At 34.6% G+C, this 25,692-nt stretch overlaps 1 protein-coding gene across 6 annotated transcripts in view; it reads right to left on the bottom strand.

Moving 5' to 3' along the window:
* Nucleotides 1–25,692, bottom strand: part of TENM3 (teneurin transmembrane protein 3) — a 2,406,934-nt gene that overhangs the window by 1,630,043 nt on the left and 751,199 nt on the right. The gene's annotated exons all lie outside the window — the stretch shown is intronic.

Below are 25,692 nucleotides of genomic sequence, written 5' to 3' on the forward strand. Positions count from 1 at the left end.
AAATTTTCAAACTACTGTACCTACTATCAGTCCTAGAGTATTTAAAGAGACTATTTAAATTCTTTACCTTTCAATTTATTTTCTTCAATGACTATTATTTACTGCAAGAGAAAGTTCAAGTTGTGGATAACATCATTTATTTATGACAGAATAAATCTTTTAAATCTGATAAAAATTACAAGGTTATAAAGTATATTAAGTTCCTCTAACAGATGACTTAACTTCTACACTTTCTGACATTTTCTGCAATAACATTTTATTTTAAATGTCAACCATACATAAATTCAATCTCGTCACAGATACTGAGATGTTCAAAAGTTCTCAATTTTAGATTGGGAGTTGGGGGTGGGGGGCAGGAAGCAGGCCAGAGAAAGAGAGAGAAAGAATAACTTTAAAATCCTGTATCTGAAAAGGCCTCAAAATATTCATCCCTACTGTAAGTTAAAATTTTTTAAAAAGCCAGCCTGAAATGTGGCAATAAATTATGCAATGCATCATAAATTTTGAATTGTCCATTGTAATTGTGGCACAATGTTTCAGAACAATGTCACAGAGAAGGAAACTTCTAATACCACTTCTTCCTGTGAATACAATATGATTTATTTTTAAAGAAAAAGGACACCACAAATTTAAATTCAAGCAATCTATCAATATTCTGGAAGTGGAAGGATTCTAAAGATGTTCAAATAAGCACATTCACTTCTGATTTCATAAAGTTTAAGGGCCAAAAACTTACAATTTGTTTTAACTGCTGCAAGAAGCTTATGTCAAATTCTGATATGGAACAGAACTAGAAAGATTTTATGTTATTTTTAATTACTATAATACATTGGTGATGTTTTGGGCATAAATGTTAACTTTGACCTATTTTAAATGAATTTTAATTTTCAATATCATCTATATAAAAGTTTTTCTTTAAGATTATTTTGTCTTAAAAATGTAGATGATAACAAAATATAGAACTAAATCAATAGCTGGTGATATTACATGTTTATTTCTAAGATTACTTCTTGTCAATGTGTGCGGTTTCTCATGTTCATATTCATTACTTTTTAGATAAATTGTTAGGATCGATCTCTATTTCTATTCTCTTTTTTCCCTGCTGGGGGCAATGTCCCTCCATTACTATTTAGGAAATGACTAGAAAGTACTTACAGTTAAGAAAAACAGAATATTCTTGTAAGCAACAATCTCAGTCACTAAAGCAAAATGAGGGCAGCATGCCAAATATATGTCCTAATAAAACATTTTAACAATTGCAAATGCACAAAGTTTTATAGCTTATTTCTACAACCTGCATAGTAAATTTTTTTAAATGATGCAATAATGAATAGAAATGAATTCTTTTTTCTCACCTGCATGATAATTTTATATAGAAAGTGTTTATTACTAGGATCCTTAGAGTCCCCTAAAACTAGCTATACATTTTCTTTTTGATACCCCTTATATGATAACTCAAAAGTTGAAGAGATGCAAGACAAGAAATGAATAACAGATTGGAAAGAATAATCTAATTTAACTACAAAGAAAATTAGGATAATCTGTGTAGTTACATTCTTATTTGATGAGTTGAAATTAGTATTTTATGTTTGAATTTACTTGTATTACTTTAAGATTCATTTTGAAGTGCTCATAGTTATTCAAGAACAATGTATAAAAGTACAACCTAATATTTTTACAAAACCAATACTAATAAAATTATAAAATGCCAAAATAAAATGCATTTTTTATTTGATATACCTATTTTTACTTGGTTTGCATTTAATTTTGTATACAGAAACAACCATTAAACCCTCACTGTAAAAATCATTAAATACACACACACAAATATAGACAAAAGGGGTAGAACACTATACCTCATAATTTTTAAAACTTCAATTAGTTAGATTTCAAGCAGCAAGAAGATTATTTTCTCTTTATCCAGTAAGTCTTCCCTGACAATTTTGGCCTAGGGTTCTCTTCTTCCTTTATGATTCACCAAAATATCAATTTCTGGAATCATGTTTATGTTCAATGGCATTAATAGTACACATTGTATTTCCTTTTTTTCTGTTCACATACGGTCTTTACAGGCAAAGACTCCTCAAACACAACTGTGATATATATTTATTGATTGTTTCTTATTTTTCTTCCATGACTTCTCCAATGATTGCAAACACAGTAGTAAATGTGTAATGTATTTTGAAAGTATTTTCAACAAAGATGTGGAATAAGATATGCAAAATCTGATCACTGTCTCATTAAGTTTTAGCGAGCATGCAATTTTATTTAACAAAAGATAAGCAATTTATTTTACATGCGTTCAGTATTTGATATCATCTCTTAGCATTTCTTAGCACATACACAGTCTCTGGTTAGGAGAGGGAGGTGACAATGAGACTATACTCTTCCCAGACATGGAAATAAGGAGAATTACACAAATTACAAAAAAAAGGAGAATTAATCAAATCACACACACACACACACACACACACACACACACACAGTGGCTAGGCATAATTTGGAAAAATAAAGATAGTCAACACGAGGAAAGGATTAGAATTGAGCGTAAGAAACTGAGAATTAAAGCTAATAATGATACTGATAACATTCAGCAATATGATGGGCACATTTGCGTTATGAGGTAGAAAAAAACCAAGGCTTAAACCAGATTAAACCAGAAGCCTGTGACATTGTCTATAGCAGCTAGCATCCACTTGATGGGAATGATAGTTGTCAGATCTGGCTACTTTAGATGGTTTCTTCAAGGAATTAGATTTTTAGTTAAAGGGGAAGAATTTCCTAGCCAAAGGGAGCTCTCCAATTAATGGACTATGAAGAACGATAGTCCTACTTCTGAAACTTCCAAACACACTTTCAAAACCTGAATGCAACAGTGTGTGAGGAATATTTTCAGAACATCCACCCAAGAACTCTCTAGGGAAATGTTTGCCCTAACAAATGAACTTGAGCCCTTAAGAGATTGTGGCAAATGAAAATAGAGTTATCAAATATTTGGATTATAGAACTAGCTCTTCTTGTTTCAGTACCATGCTGAATAAGCATGTTTTTCCATGAAATTTGGCCTACATGGAAAATATGTATTTTTCATGGAGATAGGAGCAATTTGGTATGTATGATAGTGCTCAATTAAAATCAGTAACGTATTACTCTAGCTTGTATGTCAATCTCTTATAAGCTTTAGATATTGAGGGCCCAGCTTTGAGCAATGGACCTGATCTCACTGCGTGGACATGAAGTTTTCTGCCTCTAAAACTGAGGAACATACTCACGGTAAAATAAAGTTGTGTTCAAACTGGAAACCAATCAACAGTCTTCACCAGGAAAGACAGCTGTATTTTACTTCATTGCATGTTGGAGTCGGTAGCAAAACCTATCCATTATATCTGATTTATTTAATCCTGGAGATAAAGATGGACTGAAAAGTGTATATATAACTGTTTCTCTAATATTAATCCAATTATTTATTTCCATTTTCTACAAGAGTTCTTCCCTCAGACATTCTCTCAGCAGCTCTGTTTCAACATGTTTAACAGAATCCAAAATTTTCCATCTGAAACCTGAGCTCACTATAATTGCTAATTGCATGATCACCTTTCTAATCACTTAGGCTGAAAGTCTAAGTTATCTTTTAGCTTTTTCCTCAACAGATCATGAAATTTGAGAGACAGACAGACCTCGCTTCTGGGACAAGAGGCAGTTTATTTCACATCTCTCAGCCTCTATTTTGTTGTGTATAAAATGAGGATAATGACACAATACTTACAATATTGCTGTGAAGAAAAAAAATGAGATCATGTCTGCACAAAGCCAAGCAGGGTGCTGGCTAAAAAGGAAGATGTAATAGATGCTTACTCAAAGAAATTGGGAAAACATTATAATCTTGGTGTAACTGGGAAACAATGTATGCCATAGACATGCCAGGAGGATTGCTGGTGTTTTCCTTTATCAAAATAAAAAATTGTGAAATTTTGTGAAATTTCTGTGAACAATAGGCAGGAGGATTCTAAGTGTAAGAGTGGTCTTAAGTCGAGTAGTATTCTCTGCAGACACTGTAAACACTGGCTGAATATTTCTCTCTACATACAATGGAATAAGGTTCAGACTGTCACCACTTCTTTTTTATGATTATTTCAGAATATTACAGGGTACAAATGTTTTGAGTTAGATGGTTTGCTTTTGTACTGCTTGAGTCAAAGTTTTAACTGTGCCCATTACCAAGATACTGTGCACTGTACCCATTAGGTATGATTTCACCCATTCCTTTCTCTGCCTTCCCACCTGCCTGATTTCCATTGACTTTTATTTCTATCTCTGCATATGAGTGCTGATCAGTTGGTTCCAATTTAGTAATAAGTACATGTGGTGTTTGTTTTTACATTCTTACAATACTTCACTTAGGTGAATGGTCTCCAGTTCCATCCAGATTGTAGCAAAAGGTAGTAATTTATTTTTTATGGTTGAGTATTACTCCATGATATACATATACCACATTTGATTAATTCACTCTTGGGCTGATTCCACACATCTTTGTGATTGTGAATTGTGCTACAATAAACATTTGAGTACAAGAATCTTTTTGATAAAATGACTTTTTTGTTCCTTTGGTAAATACCCAGTAGTGGGATTCCTGGATCAAATGGTAGTTATACTTTTAGTTCTTTGAAGAATCTCCATACAATTTTCCATAGAAGTTGTACCAGTTTGCAGTCCTATCAACAATGTTCCTTTCTCTCTGCATCCACACCAGCATCTATTGTTTTGGGAATTTTTGATGAAAGCCATTCTCACTGGGGTTAGGTGATATCTCATTGTGGTTTTGATTTGCATTTTTCTGATGATTAGTGACATTGAACAATTTTTCATATGTTCATTGGCCATTAGTCTATCTTCTTTTGAAAAGCTTCTGTTTATGTCCTTTGCCCACTTTTTAAAGGGGCTGTTTGAATTTTTTCCTTGCTGATTTGCTTGAGTTCTTTCTAGATTCTGGTTATTAGTCCTTTATCAGACGTATAGCATGAAAATATTTTTTCCCATTCTGTAGGTTGTCTGTTTGCTCTGTTGATTGTTTCCTTAGCTATGAAGAGGTTTTTTAATTTAATCAAGTCCCATCTATTTTTGTTGTTGCTGTAATTGTCCTTGGGGTCTTTTTCATAAATTATTTGCCTAGACTGATATCTAGAATTTTTTCCAACATGTTCTTCTAAAATTCTTATGGTTTCATGTCTTAGATTTATGTCCGTGATTCATCTTGAATTAATTTGTATGAGTTGTGAGAGATATGAAGCTTGTTTCAATCTTCTACATGTGGCTATACAATTTTCCCAGCACCATTTATTGAATAGGGAATTTTTCCCACTAGTGTATAATGCTGTCTACTTTGTCAAAGATCAGATGGCAATATGTAGATGGTTTTATATCTGGGTTCTCTGTTCTATTCCATTGGTCTAGGTTCTGTTTTTGTGCCACTGCAATGTTGTTTTGGTTACTATAGCCTTGCAGTATAGTTTAAAATCTGGTAAAGATACGCCTCTAGATTTGTTCATTTTGCTTAAGGTTGCTTTGGCTATACGGGCTCTTTTCTAGTTCAAAAGGAGGCATAGAATTTTTTCTAAATCTGCGAAAAATGATATTGCTATTTTGATGAGGATTGCATTGGATCTGTAAATCATTCTGGGTAGTATGGGCAGTTTAACAATGATGATTTTGCTGATCCATGAACATGATATATGTGTTTCCATTTGTTTACATCATCTGCAATTTGCTTCATCAGTGATTCATGATTCTCTTTGTAGAGAGCTTTCACCTCCTTGGATAAATATATTCCTGGGTATTTTATTTTCCTTGTAGCTATTATGAAAGGTATTGAGTCTTTGATTTGATTCTTAGATTGACTGTTGTTGGTGTATAAGAATGCTACAACATTTCTAATGAATAATTCTCCAAATTTAAAATGATTTTGATTTTGGTACATGGTATGTAGATTCCAAGCTTATAACCCCAAAACTGTTGTAGATGAATCAAAGCAATCTTATAACGTGTTCAAGCTGAATGGAGTTATCCAAATTTTTTCTTTCACAGTTGAAGTGAATGAGAACTAGAATAGTTAGGCTCAGTCTGTAGAGTTACCTGTTGTTTAACGACCCTGCTGAATCTGGAGCTTGCTTTCTCTCCTCCTAAGTCAACGTCTTTCCCTTCTTTGTGCCACCCTATCTTTTAATCCTTACTTTGCATGTCAAATAACCATGTTTCTTACATCTCTCCCTGCTTAATTTTATTTTAGAGTCCATTGGTATTTTTAACTATAAATACAAGGTATTTAATAATAATATGCTCTCTTTTAAGTACAAAATATCAAGCATGGAATTCTTGTAAGAAACATGTTCAAATAATAACATTTACATATTCACATATTCATGGTCAAGTTTCCTTATCTGTAACAAAATATTTAATTTTTTTTAAATTCAGGTCTACTCAGTAAAGGGTTGATTATATAATTTTAATTTTGATTTGATTTCCATGAGACAAACATCATATAATGCTACATATAATCATATAATATTGTGACTTGATTAGTGATTTTAGAAAATACTATATTTTTGAGTGAGGTATAGGTCATTTTGGTAATGAAACAACAACATATTTCTGTTCATATTATCTCACTTTACTATATAGCAACTAAAATTATAACGACGACATTAGAAATTAAGTGTATGGGAATTTCCTTTGACACAGAAAACCACAGTGTTTAATCGAATACAAAATTGAAGAATGTGAATTTCAGTAGGAAAAGAATCCTATGAGAACCAGAAAAGATAGATTGCTGTGAATATCATCCACTATTTCTTCCAGGTCTTATATATTTATTGCATATTTACTTAAATACACGGTAATGCCTTTAAATCTTCTGTACTGCAGTAACTTTATATTCCATGGTTCTTGACATTAAGATAAATATTTTGATTTTTAGTAAAGAGAAATATCTCTATATTTGTTCTTTATATACACTGTAATATCATCTGCTTTGTCATAAATTTGAGATTAAGTAAATTTTCATGACATATAGCCAGACACTGTAATTTTCCACATGAGAAAGCTGAGATCCAGAGGGTTAAATTAATTAGTGGCAGAGTAAAGACAGGAATTTAGGTCTATCAACAAGTGCAACATGCTTTGCGTATGCCATGATGACTACATGTGGAATTTTCAATCTCTAGATTTATTCCTGGATAAGTTTTATTCAGTGTTTCATATCTTTATTTATTTTTGTTCAACCCTAAATCATTTTTATGACTACAACTCTTAAGACAAGCAAACAAAACAAAATTTAACTACAGCAACCACAACAAAACTCTAGTAGGACAAATTTGAAAGGAAAAACTCAAAATCATGATGCTATTTCACCAATTTTAACCATTAACAGCTTTTGTCATACATCTCCATGATTTCATTTATTCTATCATCTCTACTTGGAAAGTTTTTCTGTAGGAATTAGCCCATTTCTACACATTCTTTGAGACCAAGATCAATGAGTACCTTCTCAAGTAAGCGTGCCTTGACTGTATGGTAATAAAGTATTGTTTCTAAATTTTTTACAGCACACTTTTTTAAATACTCATATGTAAATTTTTACAGCACATTATTCTTACCATGACATGACATTTTAGTTGAATAAGTGGGACTTTTTTCTCCTTCAACTAAATTTTAGATGTATTTGAGGGCAGGACTTAAGTTTTATACATCCCCCCTCCTCACCATAGTAACTAGCCTGCTGCTGTGCATGCTAAACACTCAACGAAACATTTTCTGAAGAAAAGAGACATCTCTTATGTTTAAAGAGGGTGGGGGATTACCTGATAAATTTAAGAATAAGATATTTGTCTCACCTAATATATATATATTATATATAAAATAGCTATGGTAAATTGGTACATCCTCCTAAAGTTTCAAAGTTAGATAAGTAATCAAAATTATTCCTTCAAAAATTATAACTACTTTAAATCCCATACCCAAATATATTTTCATTGAAGCTGCTAAAAGATAAAATGCAGGTGTAGTGGCTCACACCTACAATCCCAGTATTTTGGGAGGCCAAGGTGTGAGGATAGCTTGTAGTCAGGAGTTTGAGACTGGCCTGGGGCAACGCAGAGAGACATCTCTACAAAAAGTTTAAAAATTAGCCAGGTGTAGTGGCACACATCTGTAGCCATAGCTATTCAGGAGGCTGAGGTAGGAGGATTACTTGAGCCCAGGACTTTAGGGTTGCAGTGAGCTATGATGGCACCACTGCACTCCAGCCTGGGTGACAGAGCCAGACCACGTCTCTGATAAATAAATAAATAAATACATACATGCATACATACATACATACATACATAAAATCCATGCCAAAAAAGGTGGAAAGAACAAGTAACAAGCAAGAGATATGGTATGGAACTAACTCAAATGCCAAATGAGAAAGACCACGGTAACAACTTTCTCCTAGGCTTTGTGTTTGAGGCAGGAGGAGGAGAAACACCATTAGACAGACAGTGTAATCCGCCAGAGGCAGCCAGTATCTGTGAAAGTGTAGCCAGTACTGCCAGTACTCAGACTCCCTTAGAAATCACCTTTACAGGTGAAGCCAGCATATGGTAAGCACCTGCCACAAGGCCCCAATACTCCCCCCCCCCCCGGCTGCTGAAGCAGAGTCAGTCCTGTCAAAAGGTTGATGCTGCTGGAAGCAACCCCCAACCAAAGATGGGTGCAAAATTGGTAGATGAACATGCTAGTGGTTTGGGCTTATTTAGGATGACTCTCAGAGGTTTGTTCTACCTTGTCTTCCAGAATTCCCTGTCAAGACAGAGCACCAGTTGTTTACAATAGCACCTTGCTAGATAATGCATCCTTGGCTGCCTTCTTTCCCTCTCTTACTTTCTCATTTTCATACTGTTAATTCACGGGATCACAGATCACCTCCCAAATAAATTATTTGCACTCAAATTTTTATCTCAGTGTATTCTAAGAAAAAACAAAAACAAAAACAAACCAAGACAGCATCTTTTGTTTACGATGCATTTCTGCTAAAAATTTTTGTGGTTATTTCTACTTAAAATGTTCACTTTAAAAAAAAATCTCATTTTTGACTCATAAGTCCTTTTTATATTTGCAGTCCATAGATTCCTTCATGGGATGTTTCTTATCTAGCCTAGAGCTCACAGTTCATGACATTTCTAGATGACCCCATAGATTGTGTTTCTCACATGGCCTTCCAATTACAGTTATTGGGGATTGTAAAGTGAACCAGAAATTTTATGGTTTAAACCGGAAATTTGACAAGATGAAATGTGATGTATAAAAACATAGTCATACTGCAACATTTCATTCACTAAGAGAAAATTATTGATCCTACTGATCTAGATATTGAAAATATCCTTTTACTGATAACAAAAATCTGGGGTTGGCAAACTTTTTTGAAGTGCTATAATGCCACATTTTAGGTGAGTTTGAGTTTCTTCTGCTTATGCAAGAAAAATTTTATAATACAACTGCAAATGGTTGTTAGCTTATCAGGCTAGTTTGAATAATGTTTTAGTGTATAAATCTTTAAAAATTGTATAAATATGCTCCTGGAAGATTGGCTTTCCAGTTGGAAAAATAAATGCATTTCCCATAACCACACCAATCAGTATATTCTTTCTCATTTGTAGACAATAGAGGCACATTTTCTTTCATTAATTAATTGCATGTATTCATTCATTCAAAAACGTAAGCTCAGTACCTAATATCATTGGTATTCTGCTAATGGAGAAACAGGGATGATCTGTGTTATTCAGAGTTTTACAATCTAGTGGGTGTTTTAAATTGAACTTCTTATCACAAATGCCGAGGAAATACAAATGTCAAATTTTACCTTAGTTATCTAAGAGATTTTATGGGAATATATATGAAACTTGTATGAATATAGCTTTTAGGTGAAAATATGAAATGTTATTGAGATAGTTGCTGATAGATTTATGAAAGATCTTGCCATTAGGAACACAGTTATAACAGAAGTATTTTATACCGTGGGTATTTATAAAAGAACAATAGATCTTTATATTTATTTTGTTCCGAAACAATAATTGCAACAGATTTATGAATGACCTAATTCTGTATTAAGTTTAGCAATAAAAACTTTATTACAACACTTGTTATGAGAAATGTGACATAAAATTTTAAAAAGCAATTCTCAAATATTGTGTTTATTGTCTCTGCCTTGAAAGGTATCTTTTTTCATGATTAGCATGCCTGTGTAATTTTAAGCACTTCTCCAGTTTATGTTAAATTGTATGTTTAATAATTTAGGTAAGCACAAAAGCCAGGATAAGAATTCAGAAAAACAAAAAAAATCTAGTCTCTCTACTCCCCCAAAAGATCCATGAATCTATTAAAATAAATGTTTATGCCTTTTACCATCCCAAAGTTCATTAAAAGTATGTTAAATCTCTAAATTTATAATGCATAGGGCCCTAGGGCTTCAGTTTATCAGGAATGATACTTGCTTTCTTAATTTAAGTTCATTAAACATAGGAAATAATAATATCTGTGTTTTCTTAAAGGTAATTCTTAACTTTAACAAAATCTCATGTGATCTTAGTAAGAAATACTAAAATCCCACCTGCCACTACAACTTCCCAGGAAAAAAAAATAGGATGAAATATAACATGTAATGTGCAAATAATTCTATAAACTTATCTGATCAACTGTATTGGAAAAAAAGGAAACGCAGTTTAATGGAAATGCTGATGTTTGAAGTTCTGAGGTACTGTAATGTTTACATTAACACACAGTATCTTTTAAGTATAACCAGAAAAGTCTAAGTAGGCTTTAAATAGATATAAAAAAAAAAAGTCAATATGTAAATGAAGTAAGTTAAAATCCACACTCCCTAAAGACAGAAATAATGTTTATTATTTTTTCCTCTCCAGAGTCTCTGTTCCAGGAGTTGGCCACAGTAGATGTCACTCAATCAATGTTAGTTAAAAGAACTTCTATGTAAGAGGAAATAGCCAATGGAGAGGGAATAAACTCATAATGGGAAATAGCATGTAAAATCCCCTATAAATAAAATGTTTCATCAATTTGAAGTTTTATCCAATAAGAAACATACATGTCACTCTTGATATGACAGAGTCATAGGATAAATGTGGTTTTACTGTATCTATTTGTGAGAGATTGGAGGCATCCTTTATAACCATTTTTTATAAGCCCAATATTCTTTATGTATTTACTCATTTAGAGGACATCTGGATTTCTGATTAATAAGTAAAGATGTCTGCTGTTTATGTTTTTAGATCTTTGCCTTATATTGACTTGGTATGACAGAAGACAAAGAAACTGCGAAAGGTTTAAATCAACTACTTTTACCTGTCCAGGAGAGAGGACCAACTCAGGTGAACAATGGATTGATTGATGTCTGCTGTTAGTCCAGAGGACTTGCCAAAACCATCTTATGTTTATACCTTTACAACTGGATAAACACTCTCTATAAACCATTTCAGCTTCTTCACTACTCAGTCTGACAGATACAGGCATTTTCCCAGACATGAAAATAGACTCAGAGTATAAGCTTTTTACTGACTTTTAGAAAGCCAATCTGTTGGGGAAACAAGACTGAATTCACCTTTGCCCACTGATTCTTGCATGCAGCTTCTTAATAAAGCAGGCATATGTTTAAAAATAAACTCTTGAGTGTGAGCATATGTGTGTGTGTGAACATGCAAGTGTGTAAATCAAGTACTTCGTTATTGGATAAGGCTGGTATCTATAAGCCTCATGGTGGCTGAGGGTACCACAAGTTAGGGTAGGAAGTTGAGGTTGAAAAAAATGCTGACTATTGAAGAGCTCAGCAGAAAAGAGCAACATGTTCTTTTTGCAAATTGATCTTATTTTGAGCTTTGAATTATAGCAACACTGGTGAGTCTCAAATCTGGACCACTAGATCTGATATAAGCTTCAATTCTCTATTTCCAGGTTTTTGCAAGTTATTTCTATAATGATGTTTTCTGCTATTGTTTGCCATGTTTGAAACAGCTCCCATCTGTTATCTTCCGTGTCCCCAAACTGACTTCACTCCAACTTATCTATTTCCTCTGATTATCTCATTGTGCAACCATTTAAATCTGATATTTATGCCATCAAATATTCCTTTGGGAACTTTGACAAATTCACCCTTTTCCTCATTTTTCTCTTTTCTTGTCTTAGATTTGCTCTTGATTATCACAAATTTCTACTTTTCCCACTCCTTCTTTTTCCTTCTTCATCTAATCCATTTCAAATGGCATAAATATTTTATAAAATTATTAACTTTATTTTTCTCTATTTTCTCCTCCAGCTCTTTCTCCTCCTTTTTCATCCTCTCATTCTTTGTCTCTTTTTCTTCCTCTCTGAAATCATCATCACCATCATAATTTTCACCACCCTCATCAATATTCATTGATCTTGTATTATATAATGCATTCTCTTCTAAAAATTTTACATACAAGACCTCATTTAAACCTAACAACTGTTACGTAGATCAAAATTATTCAAAACATGCTCAGATGCTGAGATGAGTGATGCATTCATTTTTACATAGATGAATACAGACAATGTGACTCCACTAACTCTTCATAGCATCTTGTTTCATCATTGCTACTCAATAAAACCTTCTAAAAACGTCCTTCATAGAAAATAGAATTTTCTTCATAGAAGAACATTTTTCAGAGAGCCATTGAATTCCTCTTCTTCCAGTATGTTATCAGAGTTGTTGTTGATGTGGATGTATAATTTTTTATCTTTTCTATTTTTTGCACAGAATGTTAATTTTGGCACTTAATTGTATACTTCTGCCTATTTTGATTTTTCTTTCTCATAAGTAGGCCTTGAGCCCCCTACAAAGCATAGATTATTATCTAAACTCCCATGTATTCCTGGGTGCCAAGAGGAGGCTTTGCTCATAGCAGGTGCTCCATGCACACAGGCTGGGTAAGTCAGTAGGCTCCCACAATTCCTAACACAGTCACTGCATGATAACTAGTTCAGTAATGATGCTATTCATCAAAGCCTTTCTCCATTCTTTTTCCATCACCTGGAAGACTTTTGTGTTTCTTTACCACTAGTATATGTCAATCATTTCTCTTAAATACAGATTAAAAGTTCTTCCTTCAAGAAGTATTTTCAGCTACTTTCCATTAATATACTCTTTGTTCTGTATGCAGAACAAGAATGCGTGCTTCATACATTTTTCCCCTTTTCTCTGTTTATGTACTTTGATTACCAAAAATACTGAAAACTTTTGAAGACAGGGAACATGCTTTATATTTCTCTAGAAAAATACCTGAAAATTATAAAGTGCATTGGTCTTAATACATTTTAATCTCTTCACAAATAATATGCAATATTGCATGTCCTTCCTTCTTAGGACATGCATAGATTTATATGTAGAGCTTTTTTTTTTTTCTTTTTACTATTACAAACTTCTAACAAGCATCTACTATGTGAAAGACCTGTGTTTTTCTGAGTGATAAAAGAAGAAAAAATAAGGTCTAGAACTTGAAGGATTATGTGCCCATTTGTGGAGTATAAAACCAATACATGGATTGGTAGTAGTGAAGAAGAAAATTAATGAGTGCCAATAAAAACATAAAAGGCCAGAAACCATGGCTCATGCCTGTAATCCTAGCACTTTGGGAGGCCAAGATAGGAAGATTGCTCGAAGCCAGGAGTTTGAGATCAGCCTGGGAAACATAGAAAGATGTTTCTACAAAAAATTTTAAAATTAGGCAGGCATGGTGGTACACACCTGTAGTCCCAGCTATTTGGGAGGCTAAGGTAGAAGGATCATTTGAGCTCAGGAGTTTGGGGTTATAGTAAACTATGATCACACCACTGCACTCTAGCTTGGGTGAAAGAGCAAGACCCTGTCTCAAAATAAATAAATAAATAAGAAGAAAATAAGAAAAGAAAAACAAAAAAACAAAACATAGAAGGACATTAGGATTATTTATTATTTAGCATGTTGTATGGATTGTGAGAGTAAGCAAGTATACCAGCAAAATTTCAAGGCATAATTTTAGTAGGGTCTTTAAAGATTTCTAAGGCCATACCAATTCTGGTAATGCATTTTAAAATAGATTTTTAAAAGGCAAATGCTTAATTTTTTTATTTGAATTTGGATTTTGAAAGCCATACAAGTTTGATATAGGATTTTTAGCAATTCTGTATATATGGAACCTCTTTTTAAATAGTATAGTTGGTATTGTTCTTGTTCTAGGATTGTTTCATATGCATAACTAATATGTGATAAATAATTTTGTAAGTATCCTAAGGGCAGGGACCACACTGTATACTTCTTTTATGTCCCTTATACCAAGTAGAATGCTAAGCACATAAGCCTTTTTTCCTCAAAGTGTGATACACAAACTACCTGCATTAAAACCATCTAATGTGCTATTCAACTTACAGGTAGGTTACTAAGCTCCATTACAGACCACTTGAATGAGAAGGAATTAGAATTTCTTTATTATTATTATTATTATTTCAGCATATTATGGGGGTACAAATCTTAAGGTTACGTATATTGCCCATGGTGCCCCTCCCCCTTGAGTCAGAGCTTCAAGCGTGACCATCCCCCAAATGTTACACATCTCATTCATTATGTTTGTATATACCCATCCCCTCCTCCCCCCACCACCCACCTGACACCCGATAAATGTTATTCCTATATGTCCACTTAGGTGTTGATCCATTAATACCAATTTGCTGGTAAGTACATGTGGTACTGGTTTTTCCAATTCTTGAGATACTTCACTTAGAATTGGTTCCAGCTCTATCTAGGAAAATACGAGAGGTGCTATATCACCATTGTTTCTTAAAGCTGAATAGTACTCCATGGAATTAGAATTTCTAATGAGAACCCCAAGTGATTTCTCAGGGAACATGAGGCATAAGAGCCACTAACAGAAAGGGTGCTAAGTACACATTTACTGCTTGATGTAACACAGTGATACTGCCTGAACTCTTAAAGTCATTGTCTTGACAATTTATTAATTGGCATCTGTTTCAAACGGAGCATTTGCAACAGTGTTTCTATGCTGAAGGGTTTTCAAACTTATGTTCAAAAGGCTGCCCCCAAATGTAAACTATTTCCAGGCAAAGATGGTGAAGTGAAGTAAGAGGAAAAAGGGGGGACGAGTGAACAAACAACATTCTGATTCCATGTGCAATGCTACAACTCCCAACTAGTTGCCCTATCTCTGTCCCCAACCCCAACCCAGAACACAGATGAGTTCAAAAATTCTCATTAAAACTTTTCTCTCCAGTTTGAAGAGATGTGGACTGAGGATTATGTGTGCAGCTTTAAGAACATCAAAGAAAAAATTTTGAGAGAGGAATTCTTTAGGTATCTTCCTAGGACCTCAGCACAAATAGGAAAACCTATAGTAAGTTTCCTAGGATATTATGTTATATCAGGTTGTGTGTATAGAAGGGAAGAGGGATAAGCCAAAACAAACCACAGAGGGACACCCACTGAGTAAAGCTGACCCTGCATGAGGTCACTGATGGTATCTAGATGACAGAACAGAACCCACCCATGGCTCTACCAGCAAGGGCTGTACTGGGCCCCAGCCCAGATCTTCTCTACCAAATTCACAGGCCCACAGGCCAGAAATCTTTATAGAAAACAACATCCAGACTTCAAATAGGACTAGAGCTGGGAAACAAACTGTTCTCCAAAAATCAGTCTCAGTGAAAAACATACTTAGTATATCTTACATTAACTAGGAAATCTGGGTAAAGTTGCTCTTATTAAGCATAAGTAAGAAATGACATGACAGACACAGCACATCGTATAAGCAAGAGTAGGTCGCAGAGTTAGAAGAAATGAAGGAAGAAAGAAGAAAGGGAGAGAGGGAGAACAGAAGAGAATAATAAATCATGCAAAAAATGAATTATTTATTTTGAAATTTAAAAAAGAACAGAAACAAATTATTTAGGAGAGCTTCAAGCTCTGAAAGAATTTAATGAGAATACAAACTTAGTAAGACAGTGTTAAAGGATAAGAAGACAAAACAGCAGAAGATGAAAAGGCAGATTGCAAAACCCAGATAAAAACCAAACAAAAATCTTTATGTAACTAAACTGATTAAAATGGTGGATCTTATTGGACTATCCTCAGAAGTTTAAAAATATCAGTCTTGGTTGCCTCAAGATTTATTGATTTAATACTTCTGGGATGGAGCCTAGGCCTTGAGATTTCCAAAACCGCTTCAGGCAATTCTAATGTGCAGCCAGGATTCAGAACCACTGAATTAGTAACACTAAACATGATAGACACACACTGAAACACAAATAATAGAAGCAGGAATAGCCTAAAATTCATAGTGAATAAAGAGAAAAAAGCTAAAGACATTAGAGCAACCAGAAGTATATGAAATAAAGAGAGGACAAAGAGGCTGTAACATAAGGATAACTGGTATCCATGAAATGAAGATACCAAAAGAGAGAAGAAAATAGTAATCAAAAGTATAATAAATGCACATTTTCATGAACTCAAGAAAAAAGTGACTTTGCAGATCAAAATTACACATTACACCAGGAAAATTATATGTAGAACAATCAGCATTGAGAAATCTACCAAATAAATTATTCCACTTTAAGGATCAATAAGCAAATAAATGTTAGGCATTCTTGTGGAGAAACAAGATTATCCACAAAGGATGGGGTGGAGGGTGAGGGGTGGAGAAGAATCAGGGTACCATTGGAGTTCACCTGAGCATTTCAGTAATAGAAGATCATGAAGCCATATATAAGGTTGGAAAGTGTGATGTAGTAATATTATAGCTAACTAAAATCAGGGGAACAACAATTACATTTGCTCAAACATAAAAAGAAAAAAAAATAAACACAGAGGAACCACAGCATCTGTAAATTCTGCTTGAAAAACCAAGTCACTCATAACCAAGTCATGATCACCTTCTCAAGAGTGGTTGTGGGCATTGACCCAATTTATTTAGAATGCTAAGTCCAAAGAACTGAAGAAAGTATGGATGCAAAACAGTATCTTTCATCTTTAGTTTATCAGCAAAAATAACAATGAAGTAAAAGCAATACAATGCCTCGTTGTCTCAGATTTTCTGGAACCCTGGTCACTTTACTTTGAATATTTTTTTTTTTTTTTTTGCACTTTCTAGAAGATGAGTTGGCAAGCTTCTTCTGTAAAGGGCCAGATAAGAAATATTTTAAGCTCTCTGGGCCATATCATCTCTGTCAAAACTTCTTAACTCTGTTATTGTTGCAAAAAAATAGCCGCAGACAATCTGTGTGGCTATATTCAAATACAACTTTATTTATAGACACTGTAATTTTTTATTTATATACTTTTTATGTGTCATAAAGTATTATGTTTAAAATTTTTTTTCAACCATTTAAAATGATACAACCAGCCGGGCGAGGTGGCTCACACCTATAATCCTAGCCCTCTGGGAAGCCCAGGCGGGTGGATCACTCAAGGTCAGGAGTTTGAAACCAGCCTGAGCGAGACCTCGTCTCTACTAAAAATAGAAATAAACTAATTGACCAACTAAAAATACATATACAAAAAATTAGCCAGGCATGGTGGCGCATGCCTATGTCCTAGCTACTCGGGAGGCTGAGGCAGAAGGATTGCTTGAGCCCAGGAGATTGAGGTTGCTGTGAGCTAGGCTGATGCCACGGCACTCACTCTAGCCTGGGCAACAAAGTGAAACTCTGTCTCAAAAAAATAAATAAATAACATAAAATAAAATGATACAACCATTCTTAGAGAAATGGGAGGACTGACCAAATTTGGCCCATCAGCTGCAGTTTGCCAACTCCTGTTCTAGATCAAGGCTTCTCAACTTCAGCACAATATACGTCTTGAGCTAGATAATTCTCTGTTGTGGAAACTGTCCGTCCCATGCATTGCAGTTTGCATTTTAGCAGCCTCTTGGCCTACTCAGTAGATGTCAATAGCCTTCCTTAGACATTGCCAAATGTCTACTAGTTGAGGACCACGACTAATCCAGTATGCATCAAGCATAAATAACTCTAGATATAAACCTATTGCCAGAGAATTAAGAGGGAATTTTCACTCTATCTGAACACTAATTTCATTAGGGTATATTATAATTACCTTTGCTCCCTTTCTAACATTTAGATAAGACAACTCAATTTTTCATCATCACTTGAACCATTGTCAAGTCAATCTTCTAATCTGTATTGTTCATTATGAGATTCTATCCACATTCCCTTTTTAGGCACACTGTTATAAGTAAAAGTTGGGTAAGTAACATTATTTAAAATATGAAAGCAAAGCATATATATGCTGGCTTAGCCAACCCTTTTACAATGTCCCCTTTGTGAGTAGAGCAATTTCTATCAATATTTGTTTAAAGTGAAAAGCTGTAAAGAGCAAAATTATTTAAGCATTATCACATCTAAATTTTAGTGGCTTTCTTATATATTCTGCAAACATAATTCTGAGAAAGACTTCTTTTTTTTTTGGTGCAGACAAGAAATATAAACACATACAAAAGAGTCTATTTCTCAGTAAATTAAAGTAAAAATAGGTGATGAAATGTAAAGCTATGGAAACAAAAGCTAAGCGACATTTGCAGGTATGCTTGTGTGTACACGTGGATTTCCATGAGTGAATTTTGTGTGTTCTTCATGGTTACAACAGACTTCTGTACAAAACAATCAGAACTAAATAAACACTTACTGAGTGAGATAATATGTATTATAATACTAACTATTTAGTATTACATTTAGTATTTAGTATTTATTTAGTATTTTATTAGTATAATATAGTATTATCTTTAGTATTATTTTTAATTTAGTATTTAGTTTTGACTTTCCGTTTTGTTTTTATCATTACCTACAAATAACATTTTAAATGGGATTTACATTTCAACTCTAATCCAATCATACATACATAGATTAAAGATTCACACATTCACTTAGTATTAACTGAAAAGCAACCAAGTTCTGGCCCCTGTGCTTGGTACTGGTGACTACCGTAACAAATATAGAAAAATCACAGCAGTGGTCCTCAACCTTTTTGTCACCAGGGACCATTTTCATGGAAGACAATCTTAGCATAGACTAGGAAATGTGGGGATGGTTTCGTGATGATTCAAGTGTATTACATTTATTATGCACTTTATTTCTGTTATTATAGCATTGTAACATATAATGAAATAATTATATAATTCACCACTGGTTGTCCTACAGAACTTAGAGTCTAGTTGCAGATAGCCATCGTGATGCCAATATAAGAGTCTTCTGATTAAAGATAAGTAGTAACAATTACTTTCTCTTCCATATCTTGCCTTTATTATCCTTTTCCATTTCATTACATGTACCAAAATTAAATGCTCCATTGTTTTTTCTTTCCTTTCTTCCCTAGTTACTGGAGATGCATTAGCTCTTTGGTTTGGTGATCAAGGGATTATCGGTATTTAGAGCCACCTGAGGTTCTACAGGGCCAATGATGAGAATAGTGATGTGAACATAGTAAAACCCATGAGAAAAAAAATCCAGCCAGTATTATGTGATGCTAAAATACATCCGCTTTAGGACATAAAACAAATATGTTTCCTTTGTAAATAAATAGTCCTCATGTCATCAAAATGACCTCTGAAAGCTGCTTCAAGGAAACTTTTTCCCCAGAGCTAGTTAGAGCCCATGTGTATGTTTCAAATATAACTTATAGGATTCAAGAGCATCTCTCAGTAGTTCTCCAGAATTTTGGAGTAATTGAGGTCAAGATGGAATCAACTGGATGAGGGAACCTAACCACGACCAAGAAAGTGCAATAGAAAATAAATTAAGAAACCTGGTTCAATGGACAGTAAAAATCAATGATGGAGAAATAGACCATTTTTGCCTCAGAGATTTTTGACTGCTCATTGAGTCAAGTTCACCTGCTTCGTTGTTAACTTGGCATTTTTTTCACATCGGTAAATTTTCGGTGTGAATTATGATTACCTGCTATCACTGCCTATGAGGCAACTCCACCTTGGTTGCTTTGGTAGGTAAGAGGTACCAGTTTTCAAATTGCTAATGAATTTCAATATTTTTTTCCTAGCAATATTCCTATAAATATTAGTGTGAAGAAAAAGAAATTGAGAAAATAAATTTTCAAATATGTATTTTGATCATCTTAATGCACCAGATTGCTTTAGTGATGAACTGCTTTCAGAACATTTCACATACTATTCTTATTTCCTGTCAATACTGAGAGATGATATCTCTTTTTTTTTTTTTTTTTTTTTATTTTTTTTTTGTTTTTCTCACTGAGCATGCTGCTTGATGTGCAGTTGTTTTTTTTTTTTTTTTGAGACAGAGTCTCGCTTTGTTGCCCAGGCTAGAGTGAGTGCCGTGGCGTCAGCCTAGCTCACAGCAACCTCAAACTCCTGGGCTCGAGTGATCCTTCTGCCTCAGCCTCCCGGGTAGCTGGGACTACAGGCATGCGCCACCATGCCCGGCTAATTTTTTTTTTATATATATATCAGTTGGCCAATTAATTTCTTTCTATTTATAGTAGAGACGGGGTCTCGCTCTTGCTCAGGCTGGTTTTGAACTCCTGACCTTGAGCAATCCGCCCGCCTCGGCCTCCCAAGAGCTAGGATTACAGGCGTGAGCCACAGCGCCCGGCCATGATGATATCTCTTTTAATCTTCATTTTATGGTTTGACTTTTGCCACATTTCCCCTTCAAAAGGCATGTGTTACAGGTTGGAATGCTCACTTGAATGTATGACAATAATTATAACACTGATTTTTTTTTTTAAGAAGAGACGTCCTATCTCTACATTACACCTGAGTCAGTTCTGTAAAGGTATTTATAGTAGAGAAGATTAATTTATATGGATTAATTTTAAAAACCAGATAATGTGAGATTATGAACTCTTCAGAATCCCTATCTTTTTCTGCAATATTTTTTTTTTTTTTTTGAGACAGAGTCTCGCTTTGTTGTCCAGGCTAGAGTGAGTGCCGTGGCGTCAGCCTAGCTCACAGCAACCTCAAACTCCTGGGCTCCAGCGATCCTTCTGCCTCAGCCTCCCGAGTAGCTGGGACTACAGGCATGCGCCACCATGCCCGGCTAATTTTTTTTTTTTTATATATATATCAGTTGGCCAATTAATTTCTTTCTATTTATAGTAGAGACGGGGTCTCGCTCTTGCTCAGGCTGGTTTTGAACTCCTGACCTTGAGCAATCCGCCCACCTCGGCCTCCCAGAGAGCTAGGATTACAGGCGTGAGCCACCGCACCCGGCCTTTTTCTGCAATATTAACCCTTAAGAATATATGCTGTCTGGAACACAATGGTGAAGAGAGAGTTGCTAGGGTGTTTAATGAATATAAGAAAAGTTTGCTTACAACCCTGGAAGACTCTCATTTGGAAATTTCTTAGTGATCCAGACATGCCTCTGATCTTAAACTCTGAAAGTATCATCCAATAAGTGCAGGAGCAGGGGATGTTACCTGTTTCTCATCCCATAACACACTCACTATGAGGCAAGGCCTAGGGTTATGTTTATCTTCGAGGGAGAAATGCTTGTAAGCAACAGGATGAGAGCTTTCCAGCTCTTGGCTTTAGATGTGAAGGTGCTATTATTGCAACATAGCCAAAGGAGAAGCCTCAGGGAAGTAGCTCAGGGCGAGGTGTCATGGTCTACTTTTTAAGTTAATAAAACTCCAGCTTCATGGAGCTTCCTCCAAGATGTCTCCAGAGCCCTTATTGCCCCAGGGTCTCAGCATCAGTCTTCCACAGGGAACCCAAGACTGCAACCGGAGTTTATAGTTTTCCCTCCTATTTTAGAAGAGTGACATCTATTGTGATTCTCACTTGGGAAGAGTAAGCATTCAAAGGTAATTACATCGAGGAGCTGAATATGTTATTTTTATTTTTTCTTTAGAATAATTTTGGAATTACAACCTTCAGAAAAGTGTAACCAGGATTTTTTATTTTGTTCAATTTTCCTAACTATTAGGTTGATTTTAAAATGGGAAGCATTAATAATAAATAAGGTTATATAGCATTTAGGGTAAATGTTTGCATACTATTCATAATATTTATTGACTGCGGGGAATGTGTTGGCATTAGAGATATAATTTATATTTGTTCAGAAATGTTCCTTGCCACTCTGTAGTCTGTGATTTAAGAAAAGATAAAGAGAATACATGGGCCTGTAGGGCAAGTTCTTAATGAGAGACTCAGATGATCAGACGAAATGTTGGAAAGTGCATGTTCACTGTGCATCCGTAAAGAATTTCTTGTCTGCTGAGGAGTAGAGGTTGAAGAACAATATTTAGATCCATAGAATGTTTGAAGATGGACATTCCATACAGTTGAAACATTTATTAAAATGTTTGCCACAGTACTTAACATATATCATATAAATGAAAATTCGGAACAGCTCAATCTGTTTCTAAATATTTCCTCATTTACTCAAGAACTAATGATTTGATTAGAGGAGGAAATACATGAGAGTTTTGACTGATCATGGGTCTCAGCTATTAAATTTGATAATCTAAAACCTCAAGTCAATGATCACTTGGCTGGGGTAAGCCATTCAAATAAAGGAAAAGAACTCATTGAAATTAGAAGACTATTAGAGAGTTAATATTAGAAACAAACAGGATTCAGACATCAAGAACTGGGAAGAGCCTGAGACTGCTCCATGTCTGCAAGCTGACAAACAGCATGATGCTGCAGCTCTGCTGAAGCAGCTTAAAGTCAAGTATGGACAAAAGTATGTAAATAGTATCATATGATATCATGTCTTAAAAGTTATAACCTTGGTATTTATATTTATAATTAGAATAGATGATCAAAGGAAGGGAAAGATCAAATGTGCTTAGAAGACTTCACAGAATTATTAGATATGAGAAACCTTTTTAGTTGGGCTTAAGGAAGAGAGTATCTCAAACACAGAACACAGAGGCTGGCAAAAGACAGGAGGCTTCTAGGTCAGAAATAAAGGACAGTTGATTTCTCATATGAATAGCAGTAGTGGGTGTATCAGCATTTGAATTGGTTCCCTGAACCCAGTTTCCATGGGGTGATGCAGAGAGGGCCACGTGACACCTGCTCATGCAGTGGACTGTGCTACCAGGGAGGAATGCCAAACTTGGAGATCCTGAATCTTGTATAATGGAAAATAAGCAAACCTGCAGATGGAGGCATTATTATTTCTTTTCTTACAGCCATCCACTATCTAAATATCCTTGAAAAAATAATCCAGAGCAAAGGCAGTTGGTGTCTCTGCTTGCAAGATATGCAGACACACAGTAAATCCAAAAATGAAATTAATAGTTAATATTTATAATTAAAGTGTCCTTAACCATTTTATGTGTGTTAATGGAATATGAACAAACCTGTAAGGTCACTGTGGTTTCCTATGTTTAAAAGTTATTTGTCTTTATGGACACAGGTGGAAAATTGAAGCAAAAGAAATAGGCAACTCTCCCAAGGTCAAGCATCTTTCTGTTGGGAAAACTAAACTGAGAGCTTGTCCTCACCACTGTCCATTATGTCTAATGAATTGTAAACTGTTCTCTACCATAGATACTAGTCACTGTAGCCATTTGGTGACTTACATGATTCACACGTTAAATTAGAAGAGGGAGTAATTAGGGCTGGACTTGAATATGGAATAGGATTATCTCATATTTTTGCATTCAGATCTACATGCATGGTTTTTCAATCCAGAATATGATGCATGTTCAAGGTTTCAAGGATTCCAGTACAAAATTGTCTTTACCTTTTTTTTTAAATGGGAAATTGTAATATAATATTGGGTTGAACATCAGGAAACCTGGATTCTAGTTAGATTACATTATCACAGGAAAAGCATTTTTGCCATCTTGTGTCTGCGATTTGTTATATGTGAAACAAAGTGTGACCTCTAAAGTCATCCTAACTCTATGTTCAAGGAGATTATGTATCCTTCCCGAGTCCAATATATAACATAATTCTGTAACTTTGACAACGTTAGATACTAGCAGGCTATCTACAATATTTACTATATTAAGGAACAAAAGCTGTAGAGCAGAAGAAAGAGAAGTCCCGTGGTCATGTTGAGATCATGAGCTCAACCACTCCCAGCTGGGTATGGGTGTTGCTTCAGAATCCTCCTCAATAAAGAGTTCCACGCAGCTACTATATACTGATTAGAATTGTTCTATGAGATCAAAGTACTCCCTCCCCACCTTTTAGAAGATATTGTAGATCAGCACTTTAGAATTATTGAGCTTAATACCATGGTTCTCAAGAAACTGAACCTTTTCACCATTCACTAAAAATATGAAATTCAGGGATAATAAGACTACAGCTTTACTGAAGCAGCTTAAAGTCAAGTATGGACAAAAATATGTAAATAGTATCATATGATATCACATCTTAAAAGTTATAACCTTGATATTTATAATTAGAATAGATGATCAAAGGATGGGAAAGATCAAATGTGCTTGGAAGACTTCACAGAATTATTCGATATGAGAAACCTTTTTAGTTGGGCTTAAGGAAGAGAGTATTTCAAACACAGAAAATGCATAAGTAGAAAGCAACAAGTTGCACAATTTACTATGGCTGGTATGGAGGTGAGAAAGTATGTGAGGAACAGAAATGATGTCCTGTCAAAAGTAATGGCGAGATGTGCCACCATGGGGGTATAAACTCAGTACTATAGGAAATGTCATGCAAATGAATATTTTCAGAGATAGAGTAACACAATCATATTTTAATTTATAACATTCTTTCTGGCTGAAAACATAATAAAAGACACTTTAAAGGGACATAGATATAGAGGGTGGGAACTAGCTAAGAGGTTATTGTACCAGTTTAGGAGCAAGATGCAGAGTTTATCCTAAGGAGAAATAGTAGGGATGAAGAGGAGTAGATTGGTTTGAGAATCATTTAATTCACCTAGATACCTACTGGACACTGGGAATGGGAAGGAGAGAGGAATTTAGAATGACGAGTTTCTATCATAAGTAACTGAGTGGCTGGTAGAATAATCAACAATCAACCAGGAGACAGAAGAAAGAGGAAGGATGCAATCTGAGTGAGATCCAGGATAAGAAGGAGAAGCATGAGAAATTCGATTTTGGACATGAAAACTTTAGAATATTGAGAAACATCCAAAGAAAAATATCAAAAGGAGAAATGGATTTGCAGATCTGGACTCTTATAGGAGTGCTATGTTACAGAATTGCTTAGGAAAAACAACAGTTTTAAGGTTAAGAAAAAAACTAGGACCTGCATTATTAAAATTTCAAAGGAAAAACAATAGTTCAAGAAATAAGGAGTGTTAAGAAATAAATTAACAGAAGGGGGAAATACTCTATCTTTGGACTTGGTAAAAATTCACTCATGGTCTTAGCCAGAGCTATTTCTTTGGAAGTTGTATGGTAGAAGTTTGAAATAGGCAGGGGATTGAATAAAAAGTAAAAAATGTGGTCCCCTGGAGCTACATGCAAATTAGGATGGTTTGTGATGAAAGCAACAGAAATTCAACTCAAAATAGCTTTTGTATAAGGAGATTTATGACATTACATAATAGGAATTCAGAGGTAATGTAGGCTCCGGGTTATTTAATTCAGCATTTCAATGTAATCAGGGCATTTTTCTTTGAGCTTTGCTATCTTCACTGGGCCTCATC

Source organism: Microcebus murinus, chromosome 15, assembly GCF_040939455.1.
Source record: "Microcebus murinus isolate Inina chromosome 15, M.murinus_Inina_mat1.0, whole genome shotgun sequence".
NCBI lineage: Eukaryota > Metazoa > Chordata > Mammalia > Primates > Cheirogaleidae > Microcebus > Microcebus murinus.